The 22,843-nt window shown below is 39.4% G+C and overlaps 1 protein-coding gene across 1 annotated transcript in view; it reads right to left on the bottom strand.

Moving 5' to 3' along the window:
* Positions 1-22,143, bottom strand: part of SCN9A (sodium voltage-gated channel alpha subunit 9) — a 133,709-nt gene extending 111,566 nt beyond the window's left edge. Inside the window, exon 1 of the mRNA XM_079782446.1 lies at positions 21,984-22,143. The gene's annotated coding sequence lies outside the window, so the exon portion shown is untranslated. The remainder of the gene's footprint in view (positions 1-21,983) is intronic.
* Positions 22,144-22,843: the final 700 nt, after the last annotated feature.

Below are 22,843 nucleotides of genomic sequence, written 5' to 3'. Positions count from 1 at the left end.
GTTTCTTTTAAAATGTGCAATACATGGAACATTTCTATTTCTTATTTGATGAATCTGTTTCTTCTCTTGGTCCTTTTCCTATTGGGGAACTCATCATTTCCTTCTTTGCTACGCTAAGGTATTGATCACTTTTCACAAAAGTTTCCATTTATTTATTTGTCAGTTTGCCATTTTTCAAGTTTTTACCTTTGGTAAACCTGTTTTTTTAGTAAAAAGAAATCTTAATTACTACTTAACAGAACTATGCAGTTATTTTATAATTAAAATATTCACACTTTTGTGCATATATATTTTTTTCTATTATGAGAATAGAGTTTTATCTTCAAGATATATTTCTGGGAAGCATAGACCTGGGAATGAAATATTCACACAGTCCCTGGAGTCTTGTCTGATGCTGAGTTTGCCCATTGTATCTCAAATGGAACCATCCAACTGACATAAAATGTTTTGCTCTGCTCTTTTCTCAGTAGTTGGGTCATGCACCTCCTCAGATCTTCTGCACAACCTTTTCTGCACTTTGAGTTTTGTATAATGCAGTTTCTTTAATTCAGATGACTATTCCTAAAGGCTAATAATGACATTACATATTTTTATATACATTACTAAAGGCCCGATGCACGAAATTGGTGCATGGGTAGGGTTCCTAGGCCTGGCCAGCAATCAGGGCCAATCTGTGGGGCGACTGGCAGGGTGGCCAGCCTGGTGCTGCCCGCTAGCCAGCCCTGTCCCCCGCCACTGCCACCGCCACCACTCACCTCCCTCTGCAGGGCGACCAGCGGGGCAATTGGGGGTGCCCAATGGCACCCGCTTTGGCTGGCCTGGGGCCTGCAGGAAGCTCCTGCATTAAGCGTCTGCCTCCTGGTGGTCAGTGCATGTCATAGCAACCAGTCATTCCACTAGTTAGGTCAATTTGCATATTAGGCTTTTATTATATAGGACTAGAGGCCCGGTGCATGAAATTCCTGCACTGGGGAGGGTGTCCCTCAGCCCAGACTGCACCCTCTCCAATATGGGACCCCTCGGGCGATGTCCAACTGCAGGTTTAGGCCCAATCCCTGTGGAATCGGTCCTAAACCTGCATTTGGACATCCCTCTCACAATCCAGGACCGCTGGCTCCTAACTGCTCACCTGCCTGCCTGATTGCCCCCTAACTGCTCCCTTGCTGGCCTGATTGACACCTAACTGCTCCTCTGTGGGCCTGATTGCCCCCAAATACCCTCCCCTGCTGGCCTGATTGACACCTAACTGCTCCTCTGCGGGCCTGATTGCCCCCAAATACCCTCCCCTGCTGGCCTGATCACCCCCAAGGCTTTTATTAGTATAGATATGACCCTGCACAGAAAATTTTACTAACCCTGCTGTACAATAAGGGCTTGATGATTGAATCATTAGGACCAGACACCAAGATTTCCTTTCTTTGAATAGTGGATGGAATAATTATCTTGTCTTTAAGTTGCCCAGAAATTAAAATGAGATAATGACTTAGAAAAGTATAAAAGCACCATATAAAGACAACTGTCTTTTTAATGAAGTGGTAAAATGAAAAACACTATTTTTATTCTCCCCTTCCTTCCTTTACAGCTTTTATTTAAACTTTGAAATTTATAAAAATTTCACTCCAATTTTCATTTTACATTCAATATTATTTTGTATTGGTTTCAGGTTTTATATTAGTTACAGAATAGTGGTTAGACAATCATATACTTTACAAAGTGTTCCCCGATATTTCTAGTACCCACCTGGCATCATACCATCATTACAACACTATTAACTATATTCCCTATTTAAGTGACAATGGGTTTACAGGTTCCTTTCAGTCTTTCTTTTGTGTTGCTTGTCCTTCCTTTTCTTTCTCACTTCTTCCCTCATTTTCTTTATATAGTATCTCAATTGGCCATCAAAGCTCAGTGAAGGCACTGGGACACGCTTCATCCATTTTACAGACGAGGAAACTGAGGCCAATTCCAGTTAGCTGTGGAACTTGACTCAGCACACAGGAAGCCCTCAGAGCCATGCTCTTTGCGATTCCTAAGAGGCAGCCGCCTGGCAAACAGAACAAACCTTCCAGTCAGGCTTCCGAGCCTCTTTCTCGAGCACCTCTTCATTGCGGATGCTCCACATTCTTTCCTCTCCCCGTCCCCTGCCCCCCATTCTTTACTGCCCCTGCTTCTCCGGAGCAGGTGGAAGGCTTTGCACTCACTGCCTAGGCATGCTCTGCCATGGGGCAGGGTGTTGGGCTTGCTTTTGGGTCAAGGCAGAAGCAGGAGTCGCTGCCTCTGAAGTGTGAAGAGCGAGGACCATTAGCACTGGGAGCTTCTCTGAATCACATCAGTCAGTCCAGTACCCTGCAGTGCAGCACCCCTCCACTGAGGTGGCACCACCCCTCAACCCCCGGCTTAGGGATGAGGGTCCTTGCCCTTCTGCCTGGGAGTCCTTCCATGCCCCTTGATCCCTGGCTGGGCCCACCCACATCTTGGGGCCACTGCAGAATCTCTGTCTCTCTGCAGATGAGGCAGATCCCTGCCCTCGATCTCCGCGAAGCTATGAATCTGTGGCCAGAGGCCAGGTCTGTGTCTCAGCAACCCCATGCCTGCAATGTTCCCAGGGACCCCCGGGAGTGGCTAGGCGGGTCCGGCCATGATCTTCCCAGGGACCCCCGGGAGTGGCTAGGCGGGTCCGGCCTCGCCTCCCCGGGGCTGCAATCATCCCAGGGACTCCGGGGAGTGGCTAGGCAGGCCGCTGCCCCTCCTGGGGCCTGCGATGGACCCGGACCCCTCCTGTGCTGTCTGACACTGCCTACCCCACCGCCTCCTCTGCTGATGGACTGGTACCTTGTGGGCGGTGTCTGGCGCTGCTTGCAGGGCCTCCTCCATCCCCGATGGACCCGTACCCCCCGAAGCAGGCCATGGTGCTGCCCGCCCTGCCTTCATATACAAATTAACCGCCATCTTTGGTGGGTTAATTTGCATACTCACTCACTCCGATTAGCTGTGGGCATAGCGAAGGTACAGTCAATTTACATATTTGTCTATTATTAGGTAAGATGACTAGAGGCCCGATGCATGAAATTTGTGCAAGAGTAGGCCTTTGCAGCTGCAGTGGCTGCCTGGATCCCTCCCTTGCAGCCACAGTGGCTTCCTCAATCCCGCAGCTGCAGCCCTGGCTTCGTCTGGAAGGTCATCCAGAAGGACGTCGGAAGGACGTCCGGTCTAATTAGCATATTATGCTTTTATTATTATATATGGTTTGTAAGACACTTAGATACATCATTCATCATCATTCATCATTCATTCACATTCATCATTTAATTCATTCGAGACAAATTTTTGAGAACCCTTTATTTGATTATAATCCTAAACCTCAGAGAAGTTATTGACAGGACACTTTTAAGTTGAGTAATTGGGCTAATGCTGCATGTTTATGACTCTTGTTTCTTCCCTAAGTAGTATTTTTGTATTTATTTTTATAGAATAAATATAGCCACAAAACTCAAAAGTATGCATAATGAAAATTTATTCTCCCTCCTTTTTTCCCTAGGCACCTAGATTCCTATCCTAGAGGCAACCACTTATACCAGTCCTTTGTGTATCCATCTACATGTTTGCAAAAACACATATATACCTATGAAATTTTCTTTTTACACTAATAATACCATATATACACATTGCTTTACATTTGTCACTTAAAATTATAACCTGGAAATATTTCCACATTAGTATGTATAGAGTCACCACTTCTCTTTACAGCAGCTTCATAAATTCCTATTGTACAGATGTACCAAAATTATTTAGCCATTCACTCGAAGAGTTTTATAATATTTTATGTTTTTTTGAATAATTGCTAGGCAAAAAGCAACACCTTAAAGGTGTATCTGACAACTTTATATTTAGAGTGGCAGATGAATAGTAGGAATTTATTTCTAGTTCTTTGGTGAGAAAAAAATATCAAAAGAAAGAAGTTGTCTCCATGCCTGAGAATACAAAATATAGAACTCAAATTTACTAAATAAATAAATAAATAAAGTAAGTAAGTAAGTAAGTTTAAACTCTCAAGAAGTGTTGGGGAAAAGGAAGGTTATTGTCAATGACTGCTGGCATATCTGAAACGTTTAATAGAAAAATTCATGTGTTCTTATTTATGCATGATATATGAAAGAGAAAATATATCTTAGCTAACAATAATTTTATATAGTCAGAATTAACCCTTACTTGAGATCACAAAATCATCACAGACTGAAGTGTGGTTGCAAAAGAGATCCTACTCCTTTTCATAGAGTCTTGTATAAAGAATGCATTTCCACTCTTTGATTATGCACATATCCACTTCCTCCAAAACATCAACATGGTTTAGGAAAAAGTGTCTAATAACTTCGGTATCAGGCAGACTTAGGTTTTAATTCTTGATTAAAACACATAACTAGCTCTGTGGCATTATACAAATTCCTCATAAATGAAATGGAGAAAATATGTATTCAAAGATTATTAGATAAAATAGAAACAGTTTCTGTAGAATACCTACCATAGTGCCTAAACTAAATAAATCTTACCAGTATTATTATCCTTTCCATATAGCAATTTTACCAACTGCAATTTTAAATTATAAACCGTGAGCTGGTCATTAAAAGTAAAAACTTATTAACATTTAAGTGGAGAATATTTGTTACTTATATGTTATTTCATAACATGTTTATGGCTTTATTCTAAAATAGGTCTGCAATAAGAAAGAAAACATAACATAGTTGTCAGGTTTGTGGCTCCAGAGTGAGAGAGACCTGGGTTCAAATTCCATCTCTACTGCTTACTAGCTTGTGTGCTGGGGCACATTAATTAATCTCTCTAAAGCTTAGTTTCTGCATCATAAGGCAGGGCTGAAAATGATTATCGTATAAGATCATTCCAAGGGAAAAAATGAGACACTGCACTTTAATCATTAAGCACATTTCCTAGTGCACTTTAAATATACAATACATCCTAAACCATTCACTTAGCACATTTCCTGATACATTTTAAGTGCAAAAAATCACTATTGTTATTAGTGCTTTTTATCAACTTCCCTATAAATTGACTTTGCACACCTAACATTCTTAAGGAGAATAAAGTTGGTTATTCATAATAGATAGATGTTTATATTGCATGTACAGAACCATTTATCCTTGAGGAGATTTCAACTTTAAATATTTTAAAGATTAAAACAAAGCCATTATCATTGCAAAACCAAGACCACACTGCATTCTACCAATATATGGTGATATATATCACACAAAGCCATTTATAAAGACCCTGTCAACATAAGGCTCATTAGTCCATGCAGTACATGCAGAATGTATACAGTTTTTAAGTGGTGATGAAGACTAAGCCCATCAGGCTTGTTAAATGCAAATGAGAGTGCTGACAGATTTAAAAACCAAGGAATTGGAATGTTATGGAACTCAAAGCAGAAATAAGAAAATAATTTAAAGTGTAAAGCAATGTGGCAAGTGCATAAAGGATTAATCATCCAATACTAGACATGTTTATTTAGTACTGAGCAGGTTTATACAATAGGTTAAAAATGCTGAACCTAGGCAAAAACTAGAAAGACACAAAGAAAAAAATGTTTTAAGGGAGAACGTTTTAGCACAGGTCAGATAGTGTCTCTTCATTAGTAACGAATGCTCTAGAACCTAACATTAAACAAGAGCGGCGAGGTAGTTGCTTAAGAAGGTAAATCCAAGCATAGTGACAATTTCTGAAGAAACACTCACAACAGGCCAGGAATAGTTCAATACATTCAAGGTTCTTGAATTTAATATTGGGACAAGTGAATTCAGTAGTATGCATGCCAAAGAATTCCTTGGAATATTTGTGGATATTATCAAGAAAAGTGGTTGTGTACTTATAAGATTTTTTGCTTTAGACATTTTTTTAGAATGTATATTGGCAGAGGGAAGAGGTACCCAGTTTTATGATTCTAAAGAAATAGCTTATATAGTAGAAATTAATCTAAGGATGCTGAAGTACTATGGGATAAATCACATGAACTTACAAACAAGTTTTTACAAAATTAACATGTTCATAAACAGAAACATCCTGTGTTTCATATTTCTCTACTCTCTCAGAACTACAGGCTATAATTGCAGCAAGGCATTTCGTAGCCTTGACCTCAATCGGAATAAGATGAAACCCATATAATACTGTTTAAAATGTATTCTCTTTGAAGGTTATTGTTGTGTAAAGGGTATTCAGAAGATTTAGGGCATAGATTTTTTTAATGGGTGAATTACATGATAACATTTCTTATTTTCTACTGTTTAAGACAGGGCTTTCAGAAGCTCATAGTAGATGTAAACAGGCTTAGACTCATGAAGAAAATTCCAGATTAGACCATTGCTACAGAATAATAATTAAACGGGAATAAAATAATTCCCATCCTTCCTCAAATTTATATTCCAGTATACTAGGTGTACCGGTTAATAACAGTGGATTTTGTAATCAAAGAAAACATGATAATTTCAAGAGAAACATCAACATTCAAAGTAATGTCCATCGCTAGCTACACATTTCCCCATCTTTCAGGTAATTTGTGGATACTGTCCCAACAGAAGTTTTCTTGTTTTGAGGCAAACCATTCAGAGACCCAATTTTCCATTTCTTCGTATGTTTTGAAGTGCTGCTCAGAAAGTGCATGTGCCATCTATTGGAACAAGTGGTAACCGGAAGGAGCAAGGTCTGGTGAATACAGTGGGTGCATTAATACTTCCCAGGCAAGATCTTTTAATGTGTCTTCAACTGGTTTTGAAGTGTGTGATGGTGTGTCATCATGAAGCAAAATTATTTTGCTGTGTCTTCTGGCACATTCTGGTCATTTCATGATCAAAGTGTGGTTCAAATTGATTATTTGTTGTTGGTAGCGATCAGTATTAACTGTTTCACCTGGTTTCAGAAGCTCACAATACACCACACCTTCCTGATCCCACCAAACACAGAGCATTGTCTTCTTTCCGGAGCGATTTGGCCTTGCAGTCGATGTTGATGGTTGACATGGATCAACCCATGATTTTGTGCATTTGGAATTCTCAAAGTAAATCCACTTTTCATCATCAGTCATAAAAAAAGACTTTCTTTCATGCCGTTGAAGCAACATTTTACTGATGACTTTTTGGTTTTCCATTTGTCTTTTGTTCAGTTGATGTGGCATACATTTTCCTTCCTTGAAAATCTTTCCCATTGCTTGTAAATAATCAGAAATTGTTTGCTGAGCAACATTTAATCTTTCTGCAAGTTTTTTTTTTTTAGTTTGACATGCATGTTCATGCAATAATGCTTGTAATTGTTGGCCTTCAAACTTTTTCGGTTGACCTGGACGTTCTTTGTCTTTCATATCAAAATCATCACTTTTAAAGTATTTAAACCAGTGTTCACAAGTATCTTGAGATGGAGCATGTTTACCATAAGCTTCCCGAAGTATTCAGCAGCACTTTTCTTCAAAATAAAGTAATGAATTATAACTTCCCACAAATGCTCTTTTTTTGGCATGAAATTCGACATTTTTAAGTGTAAAAATATCTATGATGTTAACACCTTCAGAAAATTTGACATATGAAGTTTTGAAGCTTGTTGTCAATACAACAAAATAGCATACATATCAAATCGCATACATATCAACATATGTGTAACTCCATCTATTGAAAAAAATCCGCATTATTAACTGGTACACATAGTGTATCTGTCCAGGAGACTTGGATTCTGAAAACGGTAAGTGTTTAGGCAAAAAGAGTATCCAACAATTCAATGGCAAAGGTGCTTAACTTTTATTTACAGGCTTTAACTCTTTTAACTATTATGATGATGAATGTATTGAACTGTTCATAAACAAAATATACTTAAATGTGTTATTTTCATGACAATATATACCATATTCAGTGTAAACTGTCACGTTTTCATTTGCTGGTAGCTACCCATGGGAAAAACTGCTGCCTATGGGACTGAACCTCCACAAGGACTGTCTAATGGAACAAGAAATATTTGTGGTACAATCTCCAACCTTCAAACTTCAGTTCTCATTAGCAAACTTCTAAAAACACTCTGAACAAAACTGAATGAAAAATTAGTTTCTTTACTAATTTTCACTATGGAGAAAATAAATTTCTGAACTTGTTTTATTAAAATAAATCTAAGATTTAAATAGTAGAAGTCTAAATGCTTAAAAAACAAGATAGTCTTTCTTTTGCATTCATTTATTCATTTGTCTACTCACTCCAGTATTATGAGTGCCACTCTGTGCAAAACATTGTGCTAGGGTCAGAGGGTATTATGATTGTAGCAGATAAAATCCTTTTTTTCCCCCTTAAAATATGTTTTTATTGATTTCAGAAAGAGAAAGGAAGAGATAGAGGGAGATAGAAACATCAATGATGAGAGAGAATCGTCAATCGACTGCCTCCTGCACACCCACTCCTGGGGATTGAGCTTGCAACTGGGCATGTGTTCTGACCAGGAATCGAAATGTGACCTCCTGGTTCGTGAGTTGATGTTCAACCACTGAGTCACACCACCCGGGCCAGGTAGAATTCTTGCTCCACTTAATTACATTATCTAATTCTTAGGATAAGAACATAAAGAGTTCCTGAATCTATTAACTAGTTAACAAGGAATTAGACTTCCTAGACTATACAGGAAGGGACCAAACCCAAACTTTTCCAATAACAGGACTGGTAAAAAAAGTGAATGAACCCCATCAGATGGTAGGAAAATATGAATATATAATATTCTTTCCACATCAGGAATGCCCTAAAGTTGCTGGTACACTCTTCCAACAATTCAAGAATTGTAATCCTTCATGTAAGAAAAAAAATTAGATGGGGTTCTTGAAATGGAAGGTAAATGCTCAGAGTAAGAAATATTTGAGCTAAAAACCAGACCTCTTGGAATTATTGGTGAAGGGAAGTTGGAAACTGTTAGACTCTGTAATGTCTAAAGTAATTGTGAAAAAGAAACAACATGAAAGAGCTAAAACTATAATAAGAAAACATAGGGGGTAAATTAGGTTGAACAACATTTTCTCAGATATGGCCTCAAAAGCACAGGCAACAAAATAAAAACAAACAAACAGATAAAGTGGATTTCATCAAAATCACAAACTTTTGTATATCAAAGGACACTGTTAGAGAATGAAAAGTAAACTCAGAGAACTTAAAAAATATGTGTAAATCATATCTGATAAGGAATTAATATCCACACTATATAAAGGACTCCTGCAACTCAACAACAAAAACATACCCATTTAAAGTGCACAAAGACTGGAAGAGACAATTCTTCAAACAGAATACACAAATGGTCACTAAGTTCATAAAAATATATTCCACCTCACTAATCATTACAGAAATGCAAATCAACACCACAATGAGATACCACTTTATTCCCACTAGGGTGGGTATTATTAAAAAAGAGAAAAAAATGTAAGCAAGGGTGTTGCTTACAATTTCCTGATGTGGAAATTGGAGGCCTTGTGCATTGCTAATGGGAATATAAAATAGTTTATTCACTGTGGAAAATGGTACAGCAGTTCTTCACAAAAATTAAACATAGGATTAGTATATGATCCAGCAATTCCAATTATGGGTATATACCCAAAAGAATTAGGAGCTGTTTGTATACCAATGTCATCAATGTTTGATTGGATAAACAAAGTATGGTATAAACATACAATAGGATATTATACAGCCTTAAAAATGAAGAATATTCTTATACATGCCATGAATCTTTAAAATATGCTAGATGAAATAAGCCAAACACAAAAGAAGAAATATTGTATGATTCCATGATACTGAGAATAGTTAAATTTATAGAGAAAGTAGAATGTTAACTATTACCAGGGACTGGGAAGGAGGCAAAGAAATGAGGAATTATTTTTTAATGAGTACAGAGTTTCAGTGTGGAATGATGAACAAGTTCTAGAGATGAATGGTGATTATGGTTGCACAACAATGTGAATGCACTTAATGCCCCTGTATTATACATTTAAATGGTTAAAATGGTAAATATCTTATGCATATTTTATCACAATTAATTTTTTTTAATTCATAATATTTTCCTTAAAACTGTAATTGAGTCAGTAGGATACTAAAGTCAAAGTAGTAGCAGTGGATCAACCTTGACAGGATACACATGTGCTTCCATGGTATGTATTATGCAAAATAGTACTGTACTTGCACCATGTTTTAGTTTCCAGATGTAAACATTTAATGATATTCTCAAATGTAACCTCTGGTCAAATGAGCCTTTTTCTCTCAAATGGTAATAATGAAGGATCTAAGCCATTGCACACGGGAATAGAATATAAAACAATCACATATAAGTTACCCATAAAAAAGACAAAAAGATGTATGGAAATTAGAAGTTCCCCAATCATTTATTTGCCCAAAATGGGATCCAGTGGGGGGTGGGGCGGGGAGAGAAGCACACTTGATCCCCTTCCTGGTTCTCCCATCCCATCACTATTGAATTGGCTTATCATACAGATCTCTAGGCAGACTTAGCATTTTTTTTTCCAAATTAAGAAAAGGCCCTCATCTTCTACTAATTTCTACCTTTCTCTCTGCATTTCAGCCACACTGATTTCCTTGCTGTTCCATAAACATATCAGATATGTTGCAATTGAAGTTCTTTGTGACTGGAATGATTTTCCTCTTACATAACTTGCTCCCTCACTTCCTGACCTCCTTCTGGTCTCTGCTCAAATATCACCTCAAAAAAGCATTTTTTTGTTGCTTTCAGTTTTATATCACACATATGAGTAAAATCATATGGTTCTTGACTTTTTCTGTCTGATTTATTTTGCTTAACAGGATATTCTCAAAATCAATCCATGTTGTTGCAAATGGCAGTATTTTGCATTTTCTTATTGCTGAGCAGTATTCCATTGTATATGTGTACCACATCTTCTTTACCCAATCATCTATCAAAGGACATTTCAGTTGTTTCCATGTCTTGACCACTGTGAATACTAGTAATGCTGCAATGAACATAGGGGTGCATATATCTTTACAAATATGTAAATGTTTTCCAATTTTGGGGGGTAGATATCCAAAAGAGGGGTTTGCTGGGTCATAAGGTAAGTCTATTCTTAATTTTTTGAGGATCCTCAAAAATGTAAAGCAATAAATGAACAAACAAGACACACAAAAATGCATAGACATAGATAACACTATGGTGGTACCAGAGGGAAGGAAGATTGGAAGGTAGTGAAGGGTCAAGGGAGTTGAGTGCCTAGTTATAGATTTTGGGTAGAGAGCACAATGCAATATAGAGATGATGTATCATAGACATGTACACATGAAACCTATATAATTTTATTAAGCAATGTAACCCCCAAAATTTAATAAAAATAAATTTTAAAGAAAGAGAAAAAAATTAAAAAGCTTTCTATCCACCCTTTTAAATAACTAGAGGCCCAGTGCATGAAAATTTGTGCACTGGGGGGCAGTGTCTCTCAGCCTGGCCTGCCCCCTCTCACAGTCCAGGAGCCCTCAGGGGATGTCCTACAGCCACAGTCTGGCCTCCCTTTATGGGAAGAGACTGGGCTGATCATGGGAAGGCACCACCCCCATCATTCCACTGCTGCTGCCACTGCCAGCTGCCACGGCTGCTGGTCCTCAGCCCTCGCTTCTTAGCGCTGGCCCTGCGCCCCCGTCCACTGGTGGGTGGGGGGTGATCTGGGGCCAGGCCAGCTGGGGGAGGGGCTGTGGGAGGTTGAGGCACAGCAGGTTGCACCCCGTCCAGCCTCTGTGGAGGTGTGGCGCCGGGACCGGGTCTGTGCCGCTGCCTCTGTGGCTGCCTCTGTGGAAGGGGCAGCACTGGGATTAGGACCACGCAGCCCCCTCTCCCGCTGCCTCTGCAGAAGGGGCTGTGGTGCTGGACCGGCCTGCGCCGCTGCCACGCCTGGGCTGCCCCCCCTCCCGCACCACCGCCACTCCCGCGTTGCAGGCCCTCGGACCTCGCAGCTGCTGCAGCTTTGTCAGGAAGGACGTCTGGAAGACATTGGGTCTATCCAGTCTAATTAGCATATTACCCTTTTATTAGTATAGATGCCTCTTTCCCTCAATTTTCCCTGTCCTGCTGCATGTTTCTTGACAGCATATATTATAATACAAGGACAGATGATGAGTAAATATTTATTTATTTATTTACTCACCATCTGTCTCCAAACTTGCATAAAGTTTCATGTTTTGCTCACTGCTGTATCTACAGTGTCTATAATAGTGCTTGAGTAGCTGGCTCAATAAATACCTGCTGAAGGAAGGGAGTGAATAAAGGAAGAGGGAGGGGAAAAAGAAATTATTGCTAAATTTCAGAAAACATACAAGTGCTGAGAATAGTGATGCTAAGAGTTCTGGGAACGGACCCGGAGCAACTCAGCATCCCTTTACCACCACTCCTGGGATCTCTGCCAGGTTCTCCCTTCCCACAAACCTCAGTGGCATTGATACCAACTTGGATTCCAATTCCTGACCTACACATGTTGGAAGGCAACCAGATAGGGTTTAATGACTGATCACCAGGCCAATTGGATATTTCAGCTCTCACTCTTTTTTTTTTTTTTTTTTATGTGACTGCAGTCCACCTCTTAAGAAAATCTTTTAACTCTCAGGAAAGGATGTGGGCTTCGGTCTTTGTAATGTGTCAAACATGTTAAAATAGTTTGGCTATTTTATGCAAAGAAAACTAAATATTGTCATCTAGAATGAGTGAACCCAAATTGTGGCAGAAAATAAACAGGAGTGCTGTTCCCTTCCTAGGAAATAAGATATATGACATTTCATTAGGACCTAGTAATGATAGAAAGCTGGGTTTGAGAAGCATAAATTAATAAATCCTTAAGTTATTCCTCCCACATGCTTAGAAACTTTCAGTGAAAAAGAACTATCCTACATAATAAAAAGGCAATATGCAAATTGCATCACTCCGCTACACCCACGATTGGGCCGGCTGGAGGCGCGGGGGGCAGGACTCAGGGTGGCCGATTGGCTGGCAGTAGGAGCCGGGGGGGCGGGGACTTGCGAGTCTCCGTTCCCTGCTCCTCCCGCAGGCCTAAACGGCTGTTGCTGCGGGAGGACCCATGGGGCCCGCAGAAGAAGCCGGTGGTGGCGGAAGACGCAGGTGGCCAATTGCATGGCTGCCGGCACCAGTTTTCCGCCAGCACCAGTTTTCCTCTGGCCACCGCCCCCCATCGGAGCACCTCGCAAGTCCCGCCCTCAGCCTTCAGGAGGCGCTCCGATCAGCGGGTGGCCAGACAAAAACTGGTGCTGGCGGAAAACTGGTGCTGGCAGCCAGGTGAAGGAAAGTCTATTGCACGAAACTTCGTGCAACGGGCTACTAGTTTTTAATAAAAGTTGAGCATATATAGGTGAGCAATAAATGATTCATTTAATCGGCAGCTATTGATTAAGAATGACTGCATGTAAGACACTATGCAGGGATGTCAATATGAACAAGCTATGTTCTTTTCCCTTAAATAGTCTAGTTACAGCAATTTTCAACCTTTTCAACTCATGGCACACATATAGTAATTACTAAAATTCTGTGGCACAGCAAAAAAATGTATTTTTTTGCCGATCTGACAAAAAAAAGGTATAATTTTTATTTATTCACACTGTACAGCTATTGTTGTGTTGGCTGTTGTCATTTTTTTTTTATTTGACAATCTAAGTAAAAAGGTCAGTGCCCTTGAATAAATAGTCAGGTATTGTATGTTTTTAAAATTCTTGTGGCACACGGTTTCCAATCCACAAACATTAGAACAGATTGAGATATATCATAGAACTCAGGGGCCCAATTTCCTATGGTTTTTATAACCCATGCAAAGTATATAATAAATATTTTTAAAATTACCTGTATTAGAAATTACTATAAGTATAATGTAAATTAATTTTCCAAAACTGTTTTAAAACCCTTAAGAGTGAACACCTTGAATCATTGATGTTAAAGAAACACTTTAATTGACATAAATAATTGTCTTTGTGACAGTAAGTACTATGATTTAGGTTACATTTGAGCATATCAATTTTTGGTACTAAGAATACTAGTATTTGTACTCTTCTAATATATTCTTAATTTCTAGGACATAAGAACCATCTTCTTCCTTCCTTACCCTACAGAAGGTCACTTTACTTTCTCTATTTCTCCAACCTCTAACACCAGGATCTCATATATGCAACTTTATTCTATTTTATCCATTACATCACTTAAAGATACATAAACTTCATCCACAACATTTCATATACATACCCCTTTTAATGACAATACTCCTCTTCTTTCAACTCTTGTCTACCTTAGGAAAGTCCCTTTTCCTGTTTTGACTCCCTCATAATAAAACAAACAAAAACACTCATGGCCAAGTCAAATCAGAGTAGTGCAATGACAACCCTAGACCAGGAAAGTAAAGTCTCTCAACCTCTGAAACAACCTTAATAACACTTTAAATGTATAGATACATTTTATAACATCTTCAGTCATCCACCTAAATCTCAATTGCAGTTTCACACAAATGCACTCCCCAAGAATCAGCATTCAAGATGAACATTTAAACAATCTTTCTTTTTCTTGTTCTCTAGTATTGTAACTACTTAGTTTGCTATGTTCAATTACAAATGTAGAGTATTTCAGTACCATTAGGGCTAAAAAGGCTTTTGTGGAATTCCTGGTAACATAACGATAGGGTATAGCTGTGTGGGATATGTGAAAGTATATTGGGATAAATAAGATTTTCTCTCCATTAAAAAGGATGAGTGTTACTCAGGTTTAGCAATCACTGTGAGTCTTTGGGAAGGTAATATAACTTCTGAGCCTTAGGGTTCTCACCTCAAAGGGTGGTTGTGGGGATTTAAAAGACGCATTTGCAAATCCCTTACTGTATTGCTTGGCAAAAATGAGACCACCGTATTCGAGGCTGTTAAATTAATGTTATTGTCAGTAATATTAATAAGATGTAAACTGTGCTATTTATATGGCAGTGTATCTGTTATATATTTATTTTCTGTCTTCATGATATTTCCATGATCTACCTCTTGCAATACATAGTTGATTATTCTTTGTAACTGGGGAAGAATTATGGATTGATAAAGAAAACAAATAAAATATTCAGTTATTATCCTTAATTTGATGGTTTGCTGTATAAGATTCTATTTTTGTAAATGCATCACCAATGAAATAAAGCAAGTGAGTGGACATATTGGAAAATATTTCCATCAGGATCAGACATCTTATTTGCTGGTTTAAAAATTAGGAGTTACATTCATGATGACTGAATTATTAGAGTAATTTTGATTTCATATATAAGTAAAAAATTCTATGATATACTCTTTTTAAAAATGTCCTATAAAATTAGATATTAGTTGTATGATGTACTAATTAATAGGATATCTGGCAGGTCACCTTCCCTGTACTGTTCTCCATTAATAAAGAATTCTGATAGATCAGGTTCAAAACATAAAAATAATGTAATTGAATATTTAACAAATTCTTGACGTTTAAGTATCTCTCCCATATTTTCCTGCTGACAAGTTTTTAGATACTTCATATAAACTATCTATAATAGCCCTATAACTGACAACTTTAGCAAGAGAGTGATATACAAAATTCAAAATAGAACCCTCCTATAATAGAGATGTCATTAAAAATAGAGAAACTGCATTGTTAATATTCATTGAAATAGGATTAAAAGTAAAAGTAACAACAATGAACTTTAGATGCTGTATCATTGTATTTAAGATATAATCAAAACTCACTTTGATTATAATACAGTGTTCACAATGGTCTACCTACCATTATTGAATAACTACTTATCATGTGAGACACAAAAATGCCCTTTTTAGTGTGTATGTGTATATATTTTACTTAATTTGCACAGATACCCTTAGAATTAGACACTACTTATTTTACAATGAAGTTACATTTTAGAAATTAAAGCATTTGACTAAAACCACTATACTAATATGATTATAATTTTATTCTTCCGTGCTTTTAACACTTTATAAAAATATTTACAAAAATTCTGAAGTACAGTAGGTTTATAATATGAATTTTCAAAAGAACTTCTCTATATAACCATTCTCCAAACATTCATTCCTGAAAGCCTGCTGGATGATCTCATGGGATGGTAAGAACCTTGCTCCCAGCTGGCCCCTGAGGATGCCATTTGCCTTCTCCCTACCTAATTACTATGAGCCAAGTTTGTCCAGGGTAACAAGAATATATATTACATTAAGAAGACAAAACCCTTCACTTAAAATTTGTATTATTTTATACCATGAAAGGATCATCTGTAAAGATTGGTCCCATAATATTTCCTGAGACTTTATATCATCAGCCAGATAAAGAAAGGATACAATTTACAAGTAAAATATTCTATTTATCCTACTCAAAATATACATTCAGTTACTCAATTATCTTTCCCAAGCCCCAAAAGAAGCACTGTCCATTGGACTTAAAAAAAAAACAATCATTTATGAAGTTTAAAGCAATACGTAAGGGGTGACCTGGCCAGTGTTTCTCAGTGGTTAGGGCATCAGCTTGTGCACTGAAGGGTTGCAGGTCCGATTCCTAGTCAAAGGCAAGTACCTGGGTTATGGGTTTGCTCCCTGCCCCCAGTTGAGGTGGGCAGGTGTCGGAGGCAACCAGTTCATGTGTCTCTCTCACATCCATGTTTGCTTTTCTTTCTCTCTCCCCCTTCCTCCCTCCCTCCTGCCCTCTTTCCCTCCTTCGATCCCTCCCTTCCACTCTTTCTGAAAAGCAATGGATAAAAATCCTGTGAGGATTAACAAGAAAAATATATACATAAGGGGATATCTCATTATCATGTAACATTTCTTTTACTTTCCCCTGTTTAACTTTCCTGTATGTATTTGAATATCTACATTTACTTCTTTTCTGAATCTCTAAATTACAGACCTTCAAGAAGATGACATATTTTAAACAATTACATTATATTCTAAGGTACATATTTATGAATAAGTAGAACAGTTGACAGACACTATGTCTAGTGAAATCATCCCTATTTTTTAAAAAACAACCAGACACAGGAAGTCAAGTTTGGCGTATAACACATAGAAAATTTCACTAAAAATCTGCACAGAAATGTCTTTATGCTTATATTTTAATTCATCTATCTAATCTTATTAATCTTCTTTAGAGGCTCAATTATCCAATTCTTTGTATTAATAGTTTGACCTAATAATCAAGCAAAATTTGTATTACTGGCATGTCTATCAAATGTTCAGAAGATGAGATGGAGAAGAGGAGACTGGGAAAGAAAAAAGCATTCAAAGCAGAGCAGAGATGGTCAGTTAATGACATTGTAAATGTACTTCTCCCTCTAAATTTCCAAGTGGACAATCACAGGTAGAATTAGACCTTTATCTTATTTTGATAAGTTATTCAGAAAGCTTTGTAAAAGATCCAGGAGACATTTTAAAGAAATTCATGATCAATAATGGCAGCCTCTCAAACACTTGACACAACAAAAGGAAATAATAAAATTAACAGCAATGAAATTACAATTAAAGTAATGGTGTATTTTAATAATAATATATGGCATATTTGGCTCCCTATTACATCACTTTAAAAATCTAAAGTTATTCCATTTCCTCTATAAAGAAAGCAATAATAGCATAGTTTTACTTAAAATGCAATTATTATTTTAAAGAGGGAACTCTTTTGTCAGTGAGGTAAAAAATATAAAATTCAATTCTGTATATAATGCCAACTGCAATTTGTCTGTGGCTATTGTTTATTGGCACTGCTCAAGGGTTCCCTTCTCCTTTCCTTCTTCACCATGGCCTGGCATTTTTCCTCACCATCCAAGTTTCATTCCTCCAAACTGTATTCCGACTTTAGCTGCCAAAAGCTGAGGCTTTCCCTGTTGCCTAAAGCCATTTCTTTCCAGATATACAGAGAAGTAAGTTAAACCTCCAATGAAGAAATTTCTTTGTGCAGGACGGCGAGACACCAACACTGTTCTTTCATATCTCACATTCGTGAATGCTCTTTCATAAATCCTCATATGAAAATTATTTTTATATAGTCTTATAGTGTCCTTTAGTATGACCTTGCCATCTTAAGTGGCAATCTGATTTTCATAGTTCTGAAGAAGGAAGCTATAATACCCTGTGAAATAATAAATTAGCGGACTGTGGTATGTAAAACAGAAGGCCATCTTCAATTAGTACACAGATGCACTCCAAAACATTACAACAACCACGATGTGCCATCTTAATAGCACATTTAACAAAATCCCTGGTGACAATTCATAAAATACTTTTAGTCCTTCGGAAGAGACATGATTGCCAAATTCTTGACCCAAAGCTCCCCAAAATGAAAACAATATCATGAATCAATGCTGGTCACCTACTTGCAAGCAAAATTTTCAACCAAATATTAGTAGCAAAACTACTTGTTTGGTTTATCCTTAGGTGCAGTCTCAAAAAAAAAATAATTGAGGTTTTATTGCCACACAGAGTTTTGTGAGTGTGTGTATAAATATGATGCTATCATTAGCCAGCATGCAGTTTGAAGTCCCTCCTCTGGCACCAAATAATAGTGATGGATCTTCCTGGATTAGCCCACAGTGTCTCTCAGAGCTTTTCTCAGTGAACATTTTGAATTTGAGAGATAATTTGCCCCTTGAGCCTGGAGTAAACACCAACTTGGATCATGTGAGCACCAAATCTTAAGCCTGAGCCTCACTTGACCATATTTACATCAGCTGAGCCTACTCAAATGCTCATTTTTATTGCAAAAATATTTTAAATTTATTAATTACCAATTTATCCTAAATTCTTGGTAAAATATACAGATTTAAACCAAATACAGTCATCATTGTATATTAGGAGTCATTCATACTAAAGTCATATTGGCTCATGCACTCCAATTTTTCTTTAAAATACATTTTAATTCAGTTGTCATCACTGCTTTCCTAAGAATACATTATAATCTACTTACCTGTGGACATGTTATTGCCTAATAATTGCTTAAAGATAGGAATACATCTCAGGATATTTTAATTTTACCTATTCAAAATCATAGTACAAGGCTGTGAACGTACCAGATGCTCAACAACAACAGGAAATGCATATATTTACTGGATTGATGTGCTCTATGATGAAATAAGTCATATCTTTGTATTGAAATATCTGGGGACACCCTCCCTCACTACTTTATGCCAGGCACTACTGGAAGCTAACTCAACAATAAAGACCTGCACTATGAAGCATGCATTGTACAAATCCACAAAATATCTGCATGCTGTATAATAAGCACTGTGAAGGAAACAAACCAGGTACCAAGATAGAAACTAACAGATGACAACCTACTTTTGACAAGGTGATCCAGAATGATCTGAGGAAGAGGCCTTTGAGCTGAGGCTTAGAAGGAGCTAGCCATTCAAAGAGAGAAAGGAATGCTCCAGGCTCTAAGAAGAGCATTTGAAAACGCCTTAGGAAATTTCTCCACATGGTCCAGGTAGTAAAAGACCAGTGTGGCTGGAGCATATACATGAGAGGGAGATGGGTTCAGTGAGGTTGTAGAGAAGGGGCCAGATCACAGAGTGAGCTGCATGTTAACAGAAAGAATTTGCTGTTGATCCGTTTCTGTGGTTCTGCATTTATTCATATCTCTGCAGTCATGAGTCCATGAATATTTTTAAGAAGAGGCATCATTGCTTATTATGAAGAGTTACTTGCAGGAGGAAAAAAAAAATGTATGGAAGTAGAACAAACTATAAAGGCTGTAGCAGGTACCCGAGTAAATTATGACGATGGCCTAAACTAATTTGGTGGCAGGAGAGATATAGATAACAGAGTGGAAGAGATACATCTGAGAAGTATAATTGAATAGAAGTGTGTCTGGATAATAAGACTGATAGATCTAAATATGGCCTGGTCAGGGATGAAATGCCATCATGAGGAAGAGAGAGCAATCAACACCTGGTGGATGGTTGAGCCATTTATTCAAAGGATGGATGTGGGAAAGAATCTAAGGACAGAGTTTTAGGAAAAATCATGCTATTACTAACTATCATGACATTTAGAACGGCCCATTCACATTTGTAAACATTTAGCTCCTTTACAAGGTTAGAAAAATAGCGTATAAATCCTTTCAGCACTTCGCACTTTTTCCCCACATATCTAAGAGGAATAGATAGTAGATAAATATTAGTATTCATTCTTCATGCAAAAATGTAAGACTCTATTGTTTTGTCCTTGCCACAGAGAAAATGGGTTGGTCTTAATAAAAAGTTGGACAGGACCCCTCTGATCCCACCTCTGAATTTCTTACTTTTTCTCTGCTGCCAAAACACATCTCAGCCACAGGTAGCAAAAACACAAGCACTGAGACAGGAGGGCTCCCAAGATTATCTCTGGGTCCCAGGAGACACAAGGAGGCACCAGAATGCCCTTGGGAGAGAGCCAGACCTGACTCATCTTTCTTGCATAGAAGCACCAGGTACGGGTGAGCCCTGCCCTGCACCATAAGAATCACGGCATACTGTGTACCCACCCTCTGTAAAAATATGTCACTGTGTCCCATGACTGCACAGTGGTTCACTTCCAAATGGGAACCTCTAGTAGACAGGTATTTTAAACACCTACAACATACAAAAAATTGACCTTAAGTAAAACTATTATCAGTTTCCTAAATAGAGGGCACATCCTCCATTACATCTAATGCCGTATTTTGTCTAGCACTTTGTTGTAAGCAGTATTCTAACAATCATGATAATTCCATACACAGGGATCAAATTAGACTAGCTTTCAAATAACCAAGATCTTTTTTTAAAATCCTAAGAAAGTGAACTCTAATTTTTAAAAAAAATGATGAAAAAAATAATTAGAAGATTCAATGAAAAGGACCACTTAATAATTTGATTTGGTTTGCATATTATATGTAGACAGGCTATATTTATGTTAAAGTGGAAATATATTTTAAAATACCAAAAGAAAGGAAGAAAAACAGCAATAGAAATAGAAAAGAACATTAAGAGTCGGTGTTTTTGAAAAGAACTTAACCCCCAAGTCACACTCAGCCACTGAAAAGCCACCATTATTTTAAAAGCTCATATTGATTTGGTCTTTATCTTACTGAACTGAGCTTTATAAAAACTCCCCTACGCTTCTCTCATAAAAATTGCTCTTCGCTTCAAAGGAGATATAAATTACCGGGAGAGCTGCAGCTGTAATAATTAAAAAACACTAAAATAATGAATTAAATAATCACAAAGTTGTCATTACATTTTCTGGTTTGGGAATCTTGTTTTGATCTTTTAATTGCCTTACTACAAGTAACGAAATACCTATTTTTTCCCCCAGAAAGTAAATATCCGTTTCTGTTGAAGTGGATAAAAAGTTAAAGTGATTCTGAACCTTATCTGAATTTCACTATAAAAGGCGTAATCCTTTGAAAAACCAGCTGCGTGGAGAACTGGGTACTAAGCAGTCTTGTCAATCATTGGTTTGTGTGCCCCAAAGGGTTGTGGCATCTCTTCCCTGTCCCTCACGTTTTAGCCATCAGCTCCTGGTTCTCACCTTAGCCAATGGGGCAGAGAACACTTTATTTTTCTGCTCATAAAGAAAAGACCTGTCCCTGGGACCGAAACCCATCCAACAACTCTGCTGGCATCAACAGGAAGAAAACCCCATCAGGTGTCTTGCCCTTTCCACATTTCAGAACCTGGCAGCAAACTCACGAGGTCAAAACCCGCCAAGGACCGGCGCCGCAATGGACACAGTAGCCTCTCCAGCCCTCTCAGCTCCTCTGGCCCCAAATAGTGGGCCGTCCCCGCCGCACCCCGCCCAGCTCCCCGCTCTCTGCTTTCCAGGTGGCTTCACCCCGGGCGGCCACAGCCGAGAGATGCGAACATGGACACAGGTGGGTGTGGCGGCTGAGGGCACCGGCGACCCCGGTGGCTTCCCTGCCGCCGCCACCAGAGGAGCGAGAGAGAAGGCACTTACTTGCAACCTGGCCCGCTGGTCATGCCCACCAGTCCCCCCGCAGAATCTGGCCCCCGGAGGGGCGCGGGCTCAGGGAGCCTTCCTCGCTCCCGCGGCGTTCCCTCCGCTGCCGCTCCTCCCTTGCTCTTCAGGCTCCTGCAGCCCAGCGGGCGCCCGCCGCCACCAGCCGCCTGCACCCGGGCCAGCCCAGCCCGGCCAGCCGCCAGCGAGCGGAGGAATTGGAAAGCGGACACCCGCTGGGGAGCGCTGGCAGGGCCCTCCGCCGCTGCGCCCCTCCTTCCGGGCGCGCCCAGGCCCGCAGCCCCGCCCCAGCGGGCCCCGCCCCCCTCTCCATCCGTCCCCCCCGCCCCCCTCCTTGCAGACCTGTCCACCCTCCCTCTGCGCTCCGCTCCCCAGGGCGCGCAAGGCCGGGACCCGCTCCGGGCGCGGTGGTGGCGCAGCTGTAGCCCTTCCACTCTGGGCCAAGTAGGAGGCAGAGGAGGGGTCGCGACCTCTCACTGACAGCTACCCTACGGGGTGGGGTGAGGTGGGGCGTGTGTGTGTGTGTGTATGTGTGCGCGCGCGCGTGCGTACACGTGTGTGTGTGTGTGTGCGCGCGCGCGTACAAGTGTGCATGTATGTGCGTTTGTGTGTCCAACCGTCAGAAGAGCCCTTCCCTTACCTCTCCCCCAGCCCCACCACCCCTCCCTGCCTCCCTGCTCAGCAGAATCTGCTGATGTTTCCGAGAAGTCACTTGGCGGGGCTTGGTGGGCGCCGGAGGAGAACTCCCGGCGGAGGAGGCGGGACCCGTGGCCACGGCCCTGGGCTCTGAGGATTGGAGACTGGAATCAGTGTCTTCCCCGGGGCTTTGCCCGCGGAGA

This window comes from Cnephaeus nilssonii (assembly GCF_951640355.1).
Source record: "Cnephaeus nilssonii genome assembly, chromosome: 10".
Taxonomy (NCBI): domain Eukaryota; kingdom Metazoa; phylum Chordata; class Mammalia; order Chiroptera; family Vespertilionidae; genus Cnephaeus; species Cnephaeus nilssonii.
Note: the sequence above shows the minus strand (reverse complement) of the source record. Positions and strands in the feature narration are given on the sequence as shown.